This window comes from Piliocolobus tephrosceles, chromosome 1, assembly GCF_002776525.5.
Source record: "Piliocolobus tephrosceles isolate RC106 chromosome 1, ASM277652v3, whole genome shotgun sequence".
Classification (NCBI taxonomy): Eukaryota; Metazoa; Chordata; class Mammalia; order Primates; family Cercopithecidae; genus Piliocolobus; species Piliocolobus tephrosceles.
Genome location: NC_045434.1, coordinates 201,253,688 through 201,268,817, shown reverse-complemented (window position 1 = coordinate 201,268,817; position 15,130 = coordinate 201,253,688). Strand labels below are relative to the sequence as shown.

Here is a 15,130-nt window from a genome sequence, read left to right as displayed (position 1 = left end):
TTAAAGGCCCTCTTAATAAAAGGCAAGGATGCTTGACCGAACTTGGGTTCAAGGCCCAACTTAGGAAGGTAAGAGTCCTTCCTAATATTTAGAGGGTTAGAGTCTTCCCTCAGTAAAGTCCCTCTTGGTTAAAAAATGGGTTTGGGCTGGGTGCGGTGGCTCATGCCTGTAATCCTAGCTCTTAGGGAGGGACAGGCAGGGAGACAGCTTGAGCCTAGGAGTTCAAGACCTGCCTGGACAATATATTGAGACCCCATTCTCCACAAAAAGGAAAAAAAAGAAAAAGGATTTGGCATTATGGGATGTTAACCTATCTTTGAATTAATCTGCCTTGCGCTGCTTGCTGATGGCTATGGGTGACAGGATTAGACATGTACAGGACCATGGGACATAGGAGCTTTTTCCTCCCCCAAAAGAGGGAAACTTGAGTGCTGATGGGTCTGCTGGATAAGATCCCTTTGTGACTGACAAGCAGCTACCTGAACTTTTGAGTCAGTGTCGCTGCAATGGGTGGGTCTTTCTCCCACCCGCCTGAGCTCCTTGCCTTCCCCACCTCATCGCAGGCAATGCTTTTCTCTCTCTCGTTCTCTCCTTTCCCTTTCCTATCTTTTCTGTTATTCATCGCGACCATCTTGCCCAGAGACCAAATGCTGAAACTACTGGTCAGAGGTCACTCCACCCCACTTTGAATAAAGATGATAGGGCCCAAACAGGGGCAAGTTTGAGCCTTACCAGTTTAATATTGGGTGCTAAGCAGAGTGGTTAATACGTATGTTTTGTCTCACATATTTTGTTCTGGCCAGATGGAAAATTTGGTTATCCCATGCAATCCCTTGAATGGCATCTTACAAAATTGAGAGGCTTTTGCCTGTGGTTCCATGGAAAGGAAAAAGATGATTTTCCTTGGTGTTGCAGCTTGGCCCCCAGGGCTATGGTGCGGCAAGCAGGGTCACTAAGGTCACTCAGGGAAAGGGAACCCAGAAACCTGGCATGCAGGCAAAAGGGTAAGAATTTCTTACTGGTCAGGCTTGTGTGCTCTCTGTGCAAACTGGTTGTAGGAATCGTAAAAAATCAGTCTCCTCTGCAGAGTTTTAATTAATGAGAAAAAGGATTTGTGAGGCTAGTCTTAAACCGTAGTGAATCTGGTATACTTTGTACTATGAATTTGTCTTTCTATATCGTTCTGTCATAAAGAGGGGTACCTTATGATGGAACATGGGCTTAGAACCCCATAAGCCTGCTGTTCAAACCAGTCCGGCAAACTGGTCAGTTACAAACTTTGCTGCAGGTCCCTGAAGCAAACAAAAAAAAAAATGGGTGAGGTTTGTATTAGTCCATTTTCACACTGCCATAAATACCTGAGACCGGATGAATTATAAAGGAAAGAGGTTTAATTGACTTACAGTTCCAGATAGCTGGGAAGGCCTCAGGAAACTTACAATCAGGGTGGAAGGCGAAGGAAAAGCAAGGCACCTTCTTCACAAGGCAGCAGGAGAGAGAAGAGCGAAGGAGAAACTTCCAAATACGAATAAAACCATCAGATGTCGTGAGAACTCACTCACTATCATGAGAAAAGCATGGGGGAAACAGCCCCCATGATCCAATCACCTCCCTCCCTCAACACATGAGGATTACAGGTCCCTCCCTTGACATGTGGGGATTACAATTTGAGATGAGATTTTGGTAGGGACATGGAGTCAAACCATATCAAGGTTTCCCTCTGGTCTTGTTTGATGTCTTTGGGAGCTTGACCTTATACCACGTGGCGGTACTTTCTCTTGGTTTCCACCATCCAGGGAACAGGAGTTTTGGGATTCATGTCATAGTTAGCCTTAAAAATTATCTTGAGGCTGGGTGCGGTGGCTCACGCCTGTAATCCCAGTACTTTGGGAGCCCGAGGTGGGCTTATCACCTGAGGTCAGGGGTTCACAACTAGCCTGGCCAACATGATGAAACCCCATCTCTACTAAAAATACAAAAATTAGCTGGGCATGGTGGCACGTACCTGTAATCTCAGCTATTTGGGAGGCTGAGGCAGAAGAATCTCTTGAACTCTGGAGGCAGAGGTTGCAGTGAGCCAAGATTGAGCCACTGCACTCCAGCCTGGGCGACAGAGTGAGACTTCATCTCAAAAAAAAGAAATTATCTTGAGCAGTTAAAAGCCATTGCAAGCTCAAAATTGACTGCTCTAGGCTCCTTCTGGGAACAGCAATGGACACTGCCCAGTGGTGTAGCTCAGTAGCTAAGGCTTTGTCTTTTCACAATGGTGGCCTAGGTTCAATTTTTGGCCTAGGAAATGAGTTATTTCTGTCATGTGCCATTCATTGAGTCTCCTTCCCTCCATGAACAACTTCTGACTTCCCTTCTTGAATCTTCCTTTCTCTGAGCACCTGAGGTGCTATGAGGTTACCTTTAGTAAAGTTCAAAAGTCAGAAATATTGGCCATTTGGCCAGGCTACAGTCGGGTAATAAGAGATTTAAAAAGATTTCTTTTTTAAAGAGTGCTATGGTTAAAATCAGCTTAGTTAAAAGCAGATATTCAAGTTATAAGTATATTTAAAAGGCCTTTATATTTTTTTCTCTTTTGGATCTTATTTTTCTAAAGAAAAAAGATTGTTTTCTCCTTAGTTGACTGAATTGTTTTTCTTCATTTTGTCTTCTTGTGCCTGTCCACATCAGAGGACTTAAGATAATTTCTTTTTTTTTTGTTTTAAGACAGAGTCTTGCTCTGTCGCCCAGGCTGGAGTGCAATGGTGCAATCTTGGCTCACTGCAACCTCTGCCTCCTGGGGTTCAAGAGATTCTCCCACCTCAGCCTCCCGAGTAGCTGGGATTACAGGCGTCTGCCACCACGCCCAGCTAATTTTTGTATTTTTTTTAGTAGAGATGGAGTTTCACTATGTTGGCCAGGCTGGTCTCAAATTCCTGACCCTGTGATCCACCCGCCTCAGCTTCCCAAAGTGCTGGGATTACAGGCATGAGCGTCCGCGCCCGGCCAAGAGGACCTAAGGTAGTTTCTAACAGTCTGTGACTCCTTGGGAAGAACGGAGGAGATGCCACAGATACTGTTTTGGGAAAAATCTCTATTTTCCTCCTGAAACTCCAGGAATTAGAACCGAATAGATTGATCCCTCTTGAAATCTAACGCTCTGTTCTGCTTTGCATTGCATTAGCTGATGTTTTTTACTTTGGGTGGGGGGTATCAGAAATTACTTCACATTATGAGAGAGTTTGGTGTGTAATAACTAGGCAGAGGATATACTTTTGCGCATCACTAATGGCAATTAAGGGAGAGTTCTCAGCTCTTTACAAGTTTGGATCAGAGAAGCATGCTCTTGGCCGCCTAGAAGGTATGGATATGTCCCCACCGCCACTGAGAGATAAGACTCTGTTGGGAGATGGGCTGATTCCCTCCTTTTTGGGGATCCAGGATCTGGTATAAAAACGAGACCCTTAATTTGGGGGGATCTGTTTTGTCTTCCAGCTGTATGGGCTTATTAGGTCCTAGAAATTAGCTAGGCGTGGTGGCTCACGCCTGTAATCCCAGCACTTTAGGAGGCCGAGGTGGGTTGATCACATGAGACCAGGAGTTCAAGACCAGCCTAGCCAATATGACAAAACCCCATCTCTACTAAAAATACAAAAATTAGCTAGGTGTAGTGGTGCATGCCTGTAATCCCAGCTACTCGGGAAGCTGAGACATAAACAATCACTTGAACTTGGGAGGCAGAGATTGCAGTGAACTGATATTGCACCACTGCACTCTAGCCTGAGTGACAGAGTGAGACCCTGTCTCAAAAATATGTAAACAATTTTTTTAAAAGAAACTACATGCTCTAGAAAGAAACTTAAAAACTGGCAAATGAAAAATCTTACAACTACTGGATCTTCTGTGTATCTTTATGTGTTGTGTGTGTGATGTTTGTATAAGAAAGAGCTCTGATTAATTGGTTTAAAAATAATAAGCACTTAAATATTTTGTCAGAAAAATAAAAACCGCAATGCTTTTTAGTTCATGTGACTTTAGTAAGCTTTGGGAAATAAAGACAGTTTTAAAGATTACTGGTAAAATAAAAATGTCTTCGAAATTTAGATATTTGGTCTAAATTAGGCAGGCCAGCTATTAGGTTTGCTAAATGCTTTAATGTCATAAACTGCTTCTTTGACTTTTGAAAATCTTTCCACTGACCTGCTTTTTCTTTTTCTTTTTCTTTTTTTTTTTTGAGACGGAGTCTTGCTCTTTCACCCGGGCTGGAGTGCAGTGGCCGGATCTCAACTCACTGCAAGCTCCGCCTCCCAGGTTTTACGCCTTTCTCCTGCCTCAGCCTCCGGAGTAGCTGGGACTACAGGCGCCCACCACCTCGCCCGGGTAGTTTTTTTTGTATTTTTAATAGAGACGGGGTTTCACCGTGTTAGCCAGGATGGTCTCGATCTCCTGACCTCGTGATCCGCCCGTCTCGGCCTCCCAAAGTGCTGGGATTACAGGCTTGAGCCACCGCGCCCGGCCTGACCTGCTTTTAAGTCATTAAAGTCTAGGGACAGGTGGAGTTAGTCATGACCCGCAGCTGGAAAGAGTTAAACCTCATCTGCATTTCTGTCCGGTGTCTTAGGTTCTACTCCTGGTACATAATTAGAATCACTTACCAGATTTTTCAGCAAAAATAAAAGTTGCTAAGAGTTAACATTGTAACATGTAATTGAGACTACTGAAGAAACACTTCTACTTGCAAGGTGTGTAAGAAAAGTGAAATGTGAGGCCAGGCCTGGTACCTCACGCCTGTCATCCCAGCACTTTGGGAGGCCGAGGCGAGTGGATCACCTGAGGTCAGGAGTTCGAGACCAGCCTGGCCAACATGGCAAAATCACGTCTCTACTAAAAATACAAAAATTAGTCGGGTGTGGTGGTGTGCTGCTTAGTCCCAGCTACTGGGGAGGCTGAGGCAGGAGAATTGCTTGAACCCGGGAGGCAGAAGTTGCAGTGAACCAAGATCGCGCCATTACACTCCAGCCTTGGCAACAGAGTGAGACTCCGTTTCAAAAAAAAAAAGAAAAGTGAAATATGTTTTTGGTAAAAGATTGTAAGAAGGCATGGGAATGTGTGTGCTTTCTTTTTGGCCTAGTTTATAGGGTTAAAGGATTGTTTTAAGTTAGATAGGATAAAGTCGAAGGTTTGAGCAAGTTGCATAAGATTAGTGAAAAATTAATCTTGTAAAAGAAATTCTGTGTAGAAAGTAAAAAGTTTCCTCTTCAAAGTTTCTCTTCTTGTTAAAAAATAAATCATAAGTGTTAGAAATAATATTTCTTTTAAAAACTAACTTCTTTCAAGCCTCCTTGCTTTGTGCTAATAACTCTTTGTTAAGCCCTATTCTATGTAGCTGTTAAATATTTTTTAAAAAGTACATTCAATGTACTTGTACTTTAATCAAACTATTTATGCTAAACGTGCTCACAGGCATGTTCCAACTTGCAGCTTATGCCTCTTCCTTATTTAAAAATATTATTACTTTTCTAAGTCCTTTCGCAAGTAACTTCCTCTTTTCCTTTGTTCTCTATTGCCTTTACCTATTTTAAAAAGTTTTAAAATATTAGCCAGTCAGGTTTTAGTTTAAATTGTAAGGTCTAGCTCCAGCCAGTGAAGACAAAACACAGTAGCAAAAACAAGCTGCTTAAAAAATAAACAGTGCTGGCTGGGCTCGGTGGCTCATGCCTGTAATCCCAGCACTTTGGGAGGCCGCGGTGGGCAGATCACCTGAGGTCGGGAGTTCGAGACCAGCCTGACCAATATGGAGAAACTCCGTCTCTACTAAAAAAAATTAGCTGGGCATGGTGGCAACATGCCTGTAATCCCAGCTACTAGGGAGGCTGAGGCAGGAGAATCGCTTGAACCTGGGAGGTAGAGGTTGCAGTGAGCCGAGATCGCACCATTGCACTCCAGCCTGGGCAAGAAGAGCGAAACTCCATCTCAAAAAAATAAAAGATAAAAAAAAAGCATTGCTTCCCTCCTTAGTTCAGGTGTGCTCTCGTCATTGTTCCATCTGCAAAAAGCACCCTTTCTGCAAAAAGTAAAATTACCTTGCTAAGAAAACTTTTTGTCTAAATGCTAATTTTTCCTTACAGTACCAAAAAACACGCATTTTACATATAACATTCTGTGTGTAAACATATTGGCTGAAATTAAAGCTTTTCCATAAATTGGACATTGGAATAAAAGCACAACAGGATTTTCTATTTTTTTCTTTTTTTCTTTTTTTTTTGAGCCAGAGTCTCTGTCGCCCAGGCTGGAGTACAGTGGTGTGATCTCAACTCACTGCAACCTCCACCTCCTGGTTCAAGCGATTCTCTTGCCTCCTCCTCCCGAGTAGCTGGGACTATAGGTGCACACCACTCCGCCCAGCTATTTTTTTTTTTTTTTTTTTGTATTTTTAGTATAGATGGAGTTTCACCATGTTGGTCAGGCTGGTCTCAAACTCCTGATCTCTAAAAATCCACCCACCTTGGCCTCCCAAAGTGCTGGGATTACAGGTATGAGCCACCAGGCTTGGCCATGAACAAGATTTGTATGTAATATTAAAGGATAATGAAGATTTTTGTTTGCCTTTTGAATAAACCACAGGAAAAAGAAAGGAAAGACAAGAGATAGATTATTTGGAAAGCTAAGTCTTCCCTCTATCAATAAGTAAAGTTTTATGCCTTTTAAAATTTTTTGAGTTATTTTTGGCTAAATGAATAACTTAGGGTGACCTAGAATTCTGTTTTATAATAGCAAGTATTTTAAACCTTTGATATTTGACAAACTTTCCAAAATCAAATTATAAATTATATCTTTTTCTGACTTAATTAATGTTTTAGATATTAGATCCCCTGAAGTCCAAAAATGACATATTTGACTTATTTGTATAAAAAAATCACCCAGAAGCAGATCTGGAAGTGGAGTTGGTCAGGTTATCCCCATGGGTGGAGAAGAGGAGGCCCAGGAGGAGGGGGTAAAAAGAAGGTGGAGGATCCTGGCTACCACTGAATCCAATACTGCTTAGCCTAGACCTCAGAGGCATAAAAAGAGAAGGGTGTCTCATCCCCCTTCCTCCTCTCCTCCCTCTCCTGAGCCTTAAGCCATGGCCGAGGCAGGGGCTGGGCTGAGCCAGACCGGCACTGAGACAACGGTTACCGTGACAACCGAGCCCGAGAACCACAGCTTTCCCATCAAACTTTGGAAACGGAAGCCAGAGAAAAAGGTGGAATGGACAAGTGACACGGTGGACAATGAGCGCATGCGCCGCCGCTCATCAAAATGCTGCTGTATTTATGAAAAACCCCGGGCTTTTGGCGACAGCTCCACGGAAAGTGATGAGGAGGAATAAGAGGGCTGTGGTCATACACACTGTGTACGTGGCCACCTCAAAGGATGGCGTCGTGCAACCCTGGGACCGACCCCCACCACGCCTTCCCGGCCTCCTGACCCTTCCCAGCCCCCAGCAGGGCCAATGCAGCGCTAAATTCCTCTTTCCTCCACCCTTCCTGAATGTATCCATGTGGCTTCTTCTCCAGTACCCTCCTTCACTCTCTTCTGCCTGATAGAGGGAAGAGGAAGAGGAGGGTAGACAGAGATCCTGGAATTCTGACTTGCTGCTATTTCAGAACTCAGACTCCTGAATTCCCCCAGTTCTCATTTTTCCTCCCAATACCCACCCTTCTCTTTGGAGGGATCTACGCACCTTGGTCCCAGCCTCTTCCTTTTGTTCTCGCTGTCAAACTGCCTGTCCTGGGATCTGGTTATCTTGGCCGTGCACTCTCTTTTTTTTTTTTTTTTTTTTTGAGACGGAGTCTCGCTCTGTCGCCCAGGCTGGAGTGCAGTGGCCGGATCTCAGCTCACTGCAAGCTCCGCCTCCTGGGTTCAGGCCATTCTCCTGCCTCAGCCTCCCGAGTGGCTGGGACTACAGGCGCCCGCCACCTCGCCCGGCTAGTTTTTTTTGTATTTTTTAGTAGAGACGGGGTTTCACCGGGTTAGCCAGGATGGTCTCGATCTCCTGACCTCGTGATCCGCCCGTCTCGGCCTCCCAAAGTGCTGGGATTACAGGCTTGAGCCACCGCGCCCGGCCGGCCGTGCACTCTCAACTTGAGTAGCAAACACCGAAATTGGGTTTTCAACAGTCCCAGCTTTCACTGCCAGGGTCCCAGTCAGATTCCAAAAATTCTCACCCTGACTGTGCTTGCTAATACTGGTTTAGAGCTATCCCACTAAAATATTTAATCCTAATTCTTAGTCCTTGCCTATGGGATATGAGGTCCTACAGGAGACCTCAGGGCTCCCACAGGAGACCTCAGGGCTCCCAGCCCTTCTCCTGCTAACTCTCCTCATGCCCTCAAGAGGAGTTAGAAGAGAGTTCCTTGTCATTCTCACCTCTAATGGAAGATGGAACAAGAAATAATCATATCATTTCTTCCCACCCTTCTCCTGTGATCTAGGATTTCTGACAAAGCTGGCTTGAAACTGGTCACTTAGAGCCAACGATCTCCTCAGCCTTTTGTTTTTCAGCTTCAGAGACAGATTCAGTAGAGTCCCAAGGACCTGGGGCCCTGGGAGAGGCAGGAAAAGGGAAGGAAGAAAGAGATGGGGGTACATCCCCTACACTACACTCTTACCTCTTAATTCCTAGGCTTTGATTTCTCTGCCAGCCCGGATGTTCAGTTCTCTTGGCCCTCCCTACCCCTTTGCTGGGATCTGGTTGTCATTTTCTTTTGCCAGTTCTGTTGCCACACACAGTTGTAGAGACCAGTCAAATCCACACCACCACTGACATCTCATTCATTGCCACAGATGCACAAAATAAATAACCCAAAATCACACGCACAAAAAGTCATACAGGAAGCATTGTCAAATATGAAACGGTGTTTGGCTTTCTTTGGGTTATAGTTGTATAAATATGTTATTGGTATGTGTTCCAAAATTATGGGAAACGCCTATGTGATTAATAGTTATCATTGTTATGTAAAATCATTGAAAGCCATAGAAGTAACCACAATTCCTAGTCAAATGTGACTTTAACAATGGCTGTCCTAAGACTTTTTGTCATCCACAGACAATTGTTGTCTTGTTTTAATCCTCTTCGAAAGGTGGTTTATAATTAGCTATAGGTCTTTGACAGGTGCTCTTTTTTTCTTTTTTTGAGATGGAGTCTCACTCTGTCGCCCAGTCTGGAGTGCAGTGGCGAGATCTCCACTCACTGCAAGCTCCGCCTCCCGGGTTCACACCATTCTCCTGCCTCAGCCTCCCGAGTAGCTGGGACGACAGGCACCCGCCACTGCGCCCGGCTAATTTTTGTATTTTTAGTAGAGACGGGGTTTCACCGTGTTAGCCAAGATGGTCTCGATCTCCTGACCTTGTGATCCGCCCATCTCGGCCTCCCAAAATGCTGGGATTACAGGCGTGAGCCACTGCGCCCAGCCTGGACGGGTGCTCTTAAAGGCAGGTTTCTGATAACTTTGGAGATTGTGACATTAGAATAGAGGAAAAACTTTCAGGACTGTCATAGAGAGCTAAAACGTTTATGAATGTCAAGCAGAACAGGTGTTAATTGCATGGACTGAACTAATAACAGGAGACTGAAATAATCCTTTTATGACTTTTTGCTTAAAATGTTGCTGATCCTTTGTTTTGTTTTTCAGAGGCAAGATAACTTTTAAGTTATTTACATTTTTTTTTTTTTTTTGAGACAGAGTCTCGCTCTGTTGCCCAGGCTGGAGTGCAGTGGCGCAATTTCAGCTCACCACGACCTCCACTTCCTGGGTTCAAGCAATTCTTGTGCATCAGACTCCTGAGTAGCTGGGACTACAGGTGTGCACCACCACACCCAGCTAATTTTTTATATTGTTAGTAGAGACAGGGTTTTGCCATGTTGACCAGGCTGATCTCAAACTCCTGACCTCACGTGATCTGTCCACCTCAGCTTCCCAAAGTGTTGGGATTACAGGCATGAGCCACCGCGCCCGGCCTATTTGTAGTCTTTGATAATTGAGTGAAGTATACTCCTATCAACAAAAGTTGGGGCATATTCGTTTCTCTCTACCTTTTTTATCCAGAATTTGGAAACCACTTGTGAGTATTTTTAACTTATGGCAATATAGTTATTTGCATAAGTGCAGTAAGAATCTGTCTTCATTTGTAACAGGACACAATTGGAGAAACTGGTAATTTTACCAAGGCTTTGACTGGAATGGCATGCTTTTCTTTAAGGAATCAAAATTGACATATAGAGCCAATAAAAGCCCCTTGGGAAAACTGGCTTTATACCTTGTCTACACAGTCCCTGTACAGGGTTCCTGACCTGTGGTAAGTAAAGAATGTCACTTTCTGACAGGCCCAGGAGCCCCAAGTTATATTGGGACCTCAAGAGGAAAGAAATTTACCCAACTCATACAGGTATTTGACAGTAATAACTCGTGGCTTGGCTTGACTTTAAAAAAAAAAGTCTTATCCAAGATTCCTTATGGAGCAAAGTTCCATCAAAGTCAATTTAAAAAAGGAGCCTACATGGCAAATAATTATTCTTGTTGCACTTTATACAAATAATCAGGCCAAGTATAATAAGACTAGTGCTTATTTTGCAAACAAATCAGTCTTACAATGATTTGTCTTTAGTAAAAATGAGGGCTGGAGAGAGAAAAATTGTTTTAAGAACTATGGTACACTTGTTATTAAGTTCTAGTCCCGTCAGTTGTTTTTGAGTTTTTTTTCTACAATTTAGACTGACCCTGCTTATTCCTGTGAACCAACCAATGATCTCTGGCTACAGCTAAGAAGAAACGAGGGATGGCTAATGTAAAAATCTAGACCAATATTCCATTTCTAGGCACGTATTGGAATCAGCTAGCCACCTTATGTCAGCTTGGTTCCAACAGTTGCCTGGTTCATGGGAAACCTTCTTAATTTACTTTACCTGGGATAATTTAACTTATTTTGATTTACTGTTGTGGAATATATTGCCATTGTACTCTTTGTGTAGGGATGCAGGATAAGCTTACTCAATGGTTTCTTAAATTGAATACTTATTAATCTTCCAGATACCACCTTTTGTCAGAACTCAGAGTTATGAGTAGCCCTCACCATACAGATGATTTCTGACTGAACTCCTCTCTACCCTAAATACAAGAGACCCTAATAGTTAGGCAGGAATATCATCTCCCCTATCCAGCCTGAAGAAGTCACAGAAGATTGATCTTTGTCCCTCTATAACCCTTAGGATTAAGGGGACCCTTGTAAAAGGGAGGGGGAAAATACGTCAGAGGCATTTGAACCAGAGCAATTCCATCTTGAACAGGGAATGGGTAAAATAAGGCTGAGACCAGGCTGGGCACGGTGGCTCACGCCGGTAATCCCAACACTTTGGGAGGCCGAGGCAGGTGGATCATGAGGTCAGGAGTTCGAGACTAGCCTGACTAACATGGTGAAACCCTGTCTCTACTAAAAATACAAAAATTAGCCAGGCATGGTGGTACACACCTGTAATCCCAGCTACTCAGGAGGCTGAGGCAGGAGAATCGCCTGAACCCGGGAGGTGGAGGTTGCAGTGAGACGAGATCGTGCCATTGCACTCCAGCCTGTCCTGGGATCAAACTGCCTGGGTGACAGCACAAGACTTATCTCTAAATAAATAAATAAATAAATAAAGCTGAGCTCTACTGGGCTGCATTCCAAGGAGGTTAGGCATTCTTAGTCACAGGATGACATAGCAGGTCAGCACAAGATACAAGTCACAAAGACCCTGTTGATAAAACAGGATGCAGTAAAGAAGCCAGCCAAAACCCACCAAAACCAAGATGGCGATGAAAGCGACCTCTGGTCATCCTTGCTGCCCATTATACGTGAATATAATACATTAGCATGCTAAAAGACATGGCAACAGTGCCATGACAGTTTACAAATGCCATGGCAACATCTGGAAGTTACCCTATATGGTCCTAAAAGGGGAGGAATCCTCATTTCTGGGAATTGCCTGCCTCTTTCCTGGAAAACTCATGAATAATTTATCCCTCGTTTAGCATATACTCAAGAAATAACTATAAGTATAATCAATTGAGCAGCCCATTCCGCTGCTCTGCCTATGGAATAGACATTCTTTTATTCCTTCACTTTCTTAATAAACTTGCTTTCACTTTATGAACTCACTCTGAATTCTTTCTTGTGTGAGGTCCAAGAACCCTCGCTTGGGGTTTAGATTGGGACCTCTTTCTGGTAACATTGTTCTCACACTCAAGAATTTTTTATAACAATATATTTAAATAGAATTCACATCTCATACAATTCACCCATTTAAAGAATATAATTCTATGCTTTTAGCATACCCAGCGTTATGAAATGATCAGCACAATCAATTTCAGAATATTTTTATCACCCTAAAAAGAAGCCTGTACCCGTTAACAGTCGCTCCCCATTTTTCCCTCAAACCTCTTCTCCTGCTCCTTACCCCCCACCCCAGCACTAGGCAGCTACCGATCGACGTTCTGTCTCTGTGGATTTGCCTATTCTGGACATTTCAAAAAAATGGAATTATACAATATGTGGTCCTTTGTAGCTGGCTTCTTTCCATTTGCATAATGTTTTCAAGATCTGTCCATTTTGTAGCACATATCAATACTTCTTTTCTTTTTTGAATTGAGGTAAAAGTCACATAACGTTCACCATTTCAATAATTTTAAAGTGTACAATTCAGTGGCTTCCAGTACATTCACAATGTTGGGCAACTGTCTTATCCTGTTCCTGCTGTTACAACAAAATATCTTAGACCAGGTAATTTATAAACAACAGAAATGTATTTCTCACAGTTCTGGAGGCGTCAGAAGATTTGGTGTCTGATGAGGGCCTACTAATCGTAGATGGTGCCTTCTCTGTGCCTTCACATGGCAGAAGGGTGCTAACCAGCTCCTTCTGACCTCTTTTGTTTTTTAATTAATTTTTTTTTTTTTTTGAGTCAGGGTCTCATTCTGTCACCCAGACTGAAGTGCAGTGGCAAGATCAAGGCTCACTACAGCCTCAACATCCCGGGGCTCAGGTGATCCTCCCATCTCAGCCTCCCGAGTAGCTGGGACTACAAGCACGCACAACCATGCCTGGGTAGTTTTTGTATTCTTTATAGAGACAGGTTTTCACCATGTTGCCCAGCCTGGTTTTGAACTCCTAGGCTCAAGTAACCTACCTGCCTTGGTCTTCCAAAATGCTAGGATTATAGGCATGAGCTACCGCACCCAGCCTTCTGACCTCTTTTATAATGGCACTAACCCCATCTTATGACCTTGTCACCTGCTAAAGGCCCCACCTCTTAATACTATCCTATTGGGTATTAGGTTCCAACATATACATTTGGGGGGCACACCAACATTCAAACCACAGGATTTTCCCGTGGCTCCCCAAATTCATGGTCTTCTCCATGCAAAATTCCATCTCAATAGCTCCCAAGATCTTGTTCTAGCAATGACTCGAAAGTCTTCAGTCCAGAATCTCATCTAAATCAGATATAAGTGACTCAAAAGTGTGATTAAGGCCAGGTGCGGTGGCTTATGCCTATAATCCCAGCACTTTGGAAGGCTGAGGTGGGGGGATCAATTGAGGCCAGGCATTTGAGACCAGCCTGGCCAACATGACAAAACCCCATCTCTACTAAAAATACAAAAGTTAGCCAGGCATGGTGGTACATGCCTGTAGTCCCAGCTACCCTGAGGCAAAAGAATCGCTTGAACCCAGAAGACGGAAGTTGCAGTGAGCTGAGATCACGCCACTGCACTCCAGCCTGGGCAACAGAGCGAGACTCCGTCTCAAAAAAAAAAAAAAAAAAAGTGTGATCTATCCTGAGACAAATGGCAAATTCTTCTTCAGCAGTGAGCCTGTGAAATCAAACAAGGTATGTGCTTTCTAAATACAATGGTGGGACAGGCAAGGACAGACATTTTTATTCCAAACAGGAGTAGGAAAGAAGAAAGAAGTAAGAGATCTCAACCAAATAAAAAACCCAACAAGGCAAACATTAAATCTTAAGGCTCCAGAATATTCTTCCTTGACTCGATATTCTGCAATTTGGACACACCGGGTTGGGGACTGGACTCCCAAGCCTCCAGACAACCTTGTTCCCATGGCTTTGCTAGGCCCAGCCCATACCACACCTGTCATAGGTTAGAGTCCAGTGCCTACAGCTGTCCCAAGCTGGAACTGCATGCCCATGGCTCTACCTTTCTAGGGTCTTGGGAACAGCCCCACTCCCACATCTCTGCTAAGGATTTCCCTGTTGGAGGCTCTCTGAGGTGGTCTCATCCTTGTGATAGCTTCTGCCTGGGTCATGATGCCAAGGTTCCAGGTGGCTCCATCCTTTAAAATGCAGGTGGAGACAGGCATGTCCCACATCTCATGCACTCTTTGGACCAGTGGAGATGGCACCATGCAGACTTCGCAAAGGTCTACTGTCTGTGCCTTCTGGAGGAGTAGCCTGAGCTACACAGCTGGGGTGGCCAAGGAGCACTGAAATCATTTTGTTCCCAAGGCCTTAGCATTCTGGGCCTGTGCTGGGATAAGCAGCCCCAACAGTCTCCAAAATGTCTTTGGGGTCATCCTTCCATTCCAGATGAACAGCGTCCAGCTCTCTTCTATTTGCATGAATCTCCTTACCAAATGGTTGCTTGGCCACACCCTTGGTGTTCCCTCCCAACCATGATTTTTCTTTTCCTTTTTTTTGAGACAGGGTCTTTCTCTGTCACTCAGGCTAGAGTGCAGTGGTGCAATCTCAGCTCACTGCAGCTGCAACCTCCCAGGCTCAAGCAATCCTCCCAGCTCAGCCTCCGGAGTAGCTGGGACTACAGGTGCTTGCCACTGTGCCTGGCTGCTTTTTTTTTTTTTTTGAGACAGAGTCTCGCTCTGTCGCCCAGGCTGGAGTGCAGTGGCACGATCTCAGCTCACTGCAAGCTCCGCCTCCCGGGTTCACACCATCACGCCATTCTCCTGCCTCAGCCTCCCAAGTAGCTGGGACTACAGGCAGCCGCCACTACGCCTGGCTAATTTTTTGTATTTTTAGTAGAGATGGGGTTTCACCTTGTTAGCCAGGATGGTGTTGATCTCCTCACCTTGTGATCTGCCAGCCTCGGCCTCCCAA

General features: G+C 44.3%; 1 pseudogene; it reads left to right on the top strand.

Moving 5' to 3' along the window:
* The first annotated feature begins 7,111 nt into the window (after nt 1-7,111).
* On the top strand, nt 7,112-7,492 carry LOC111547537 (annotated as a pseudogene).
* Nucleotides 7,493-15,130: the final 7,638 nt, after the last annotated feature.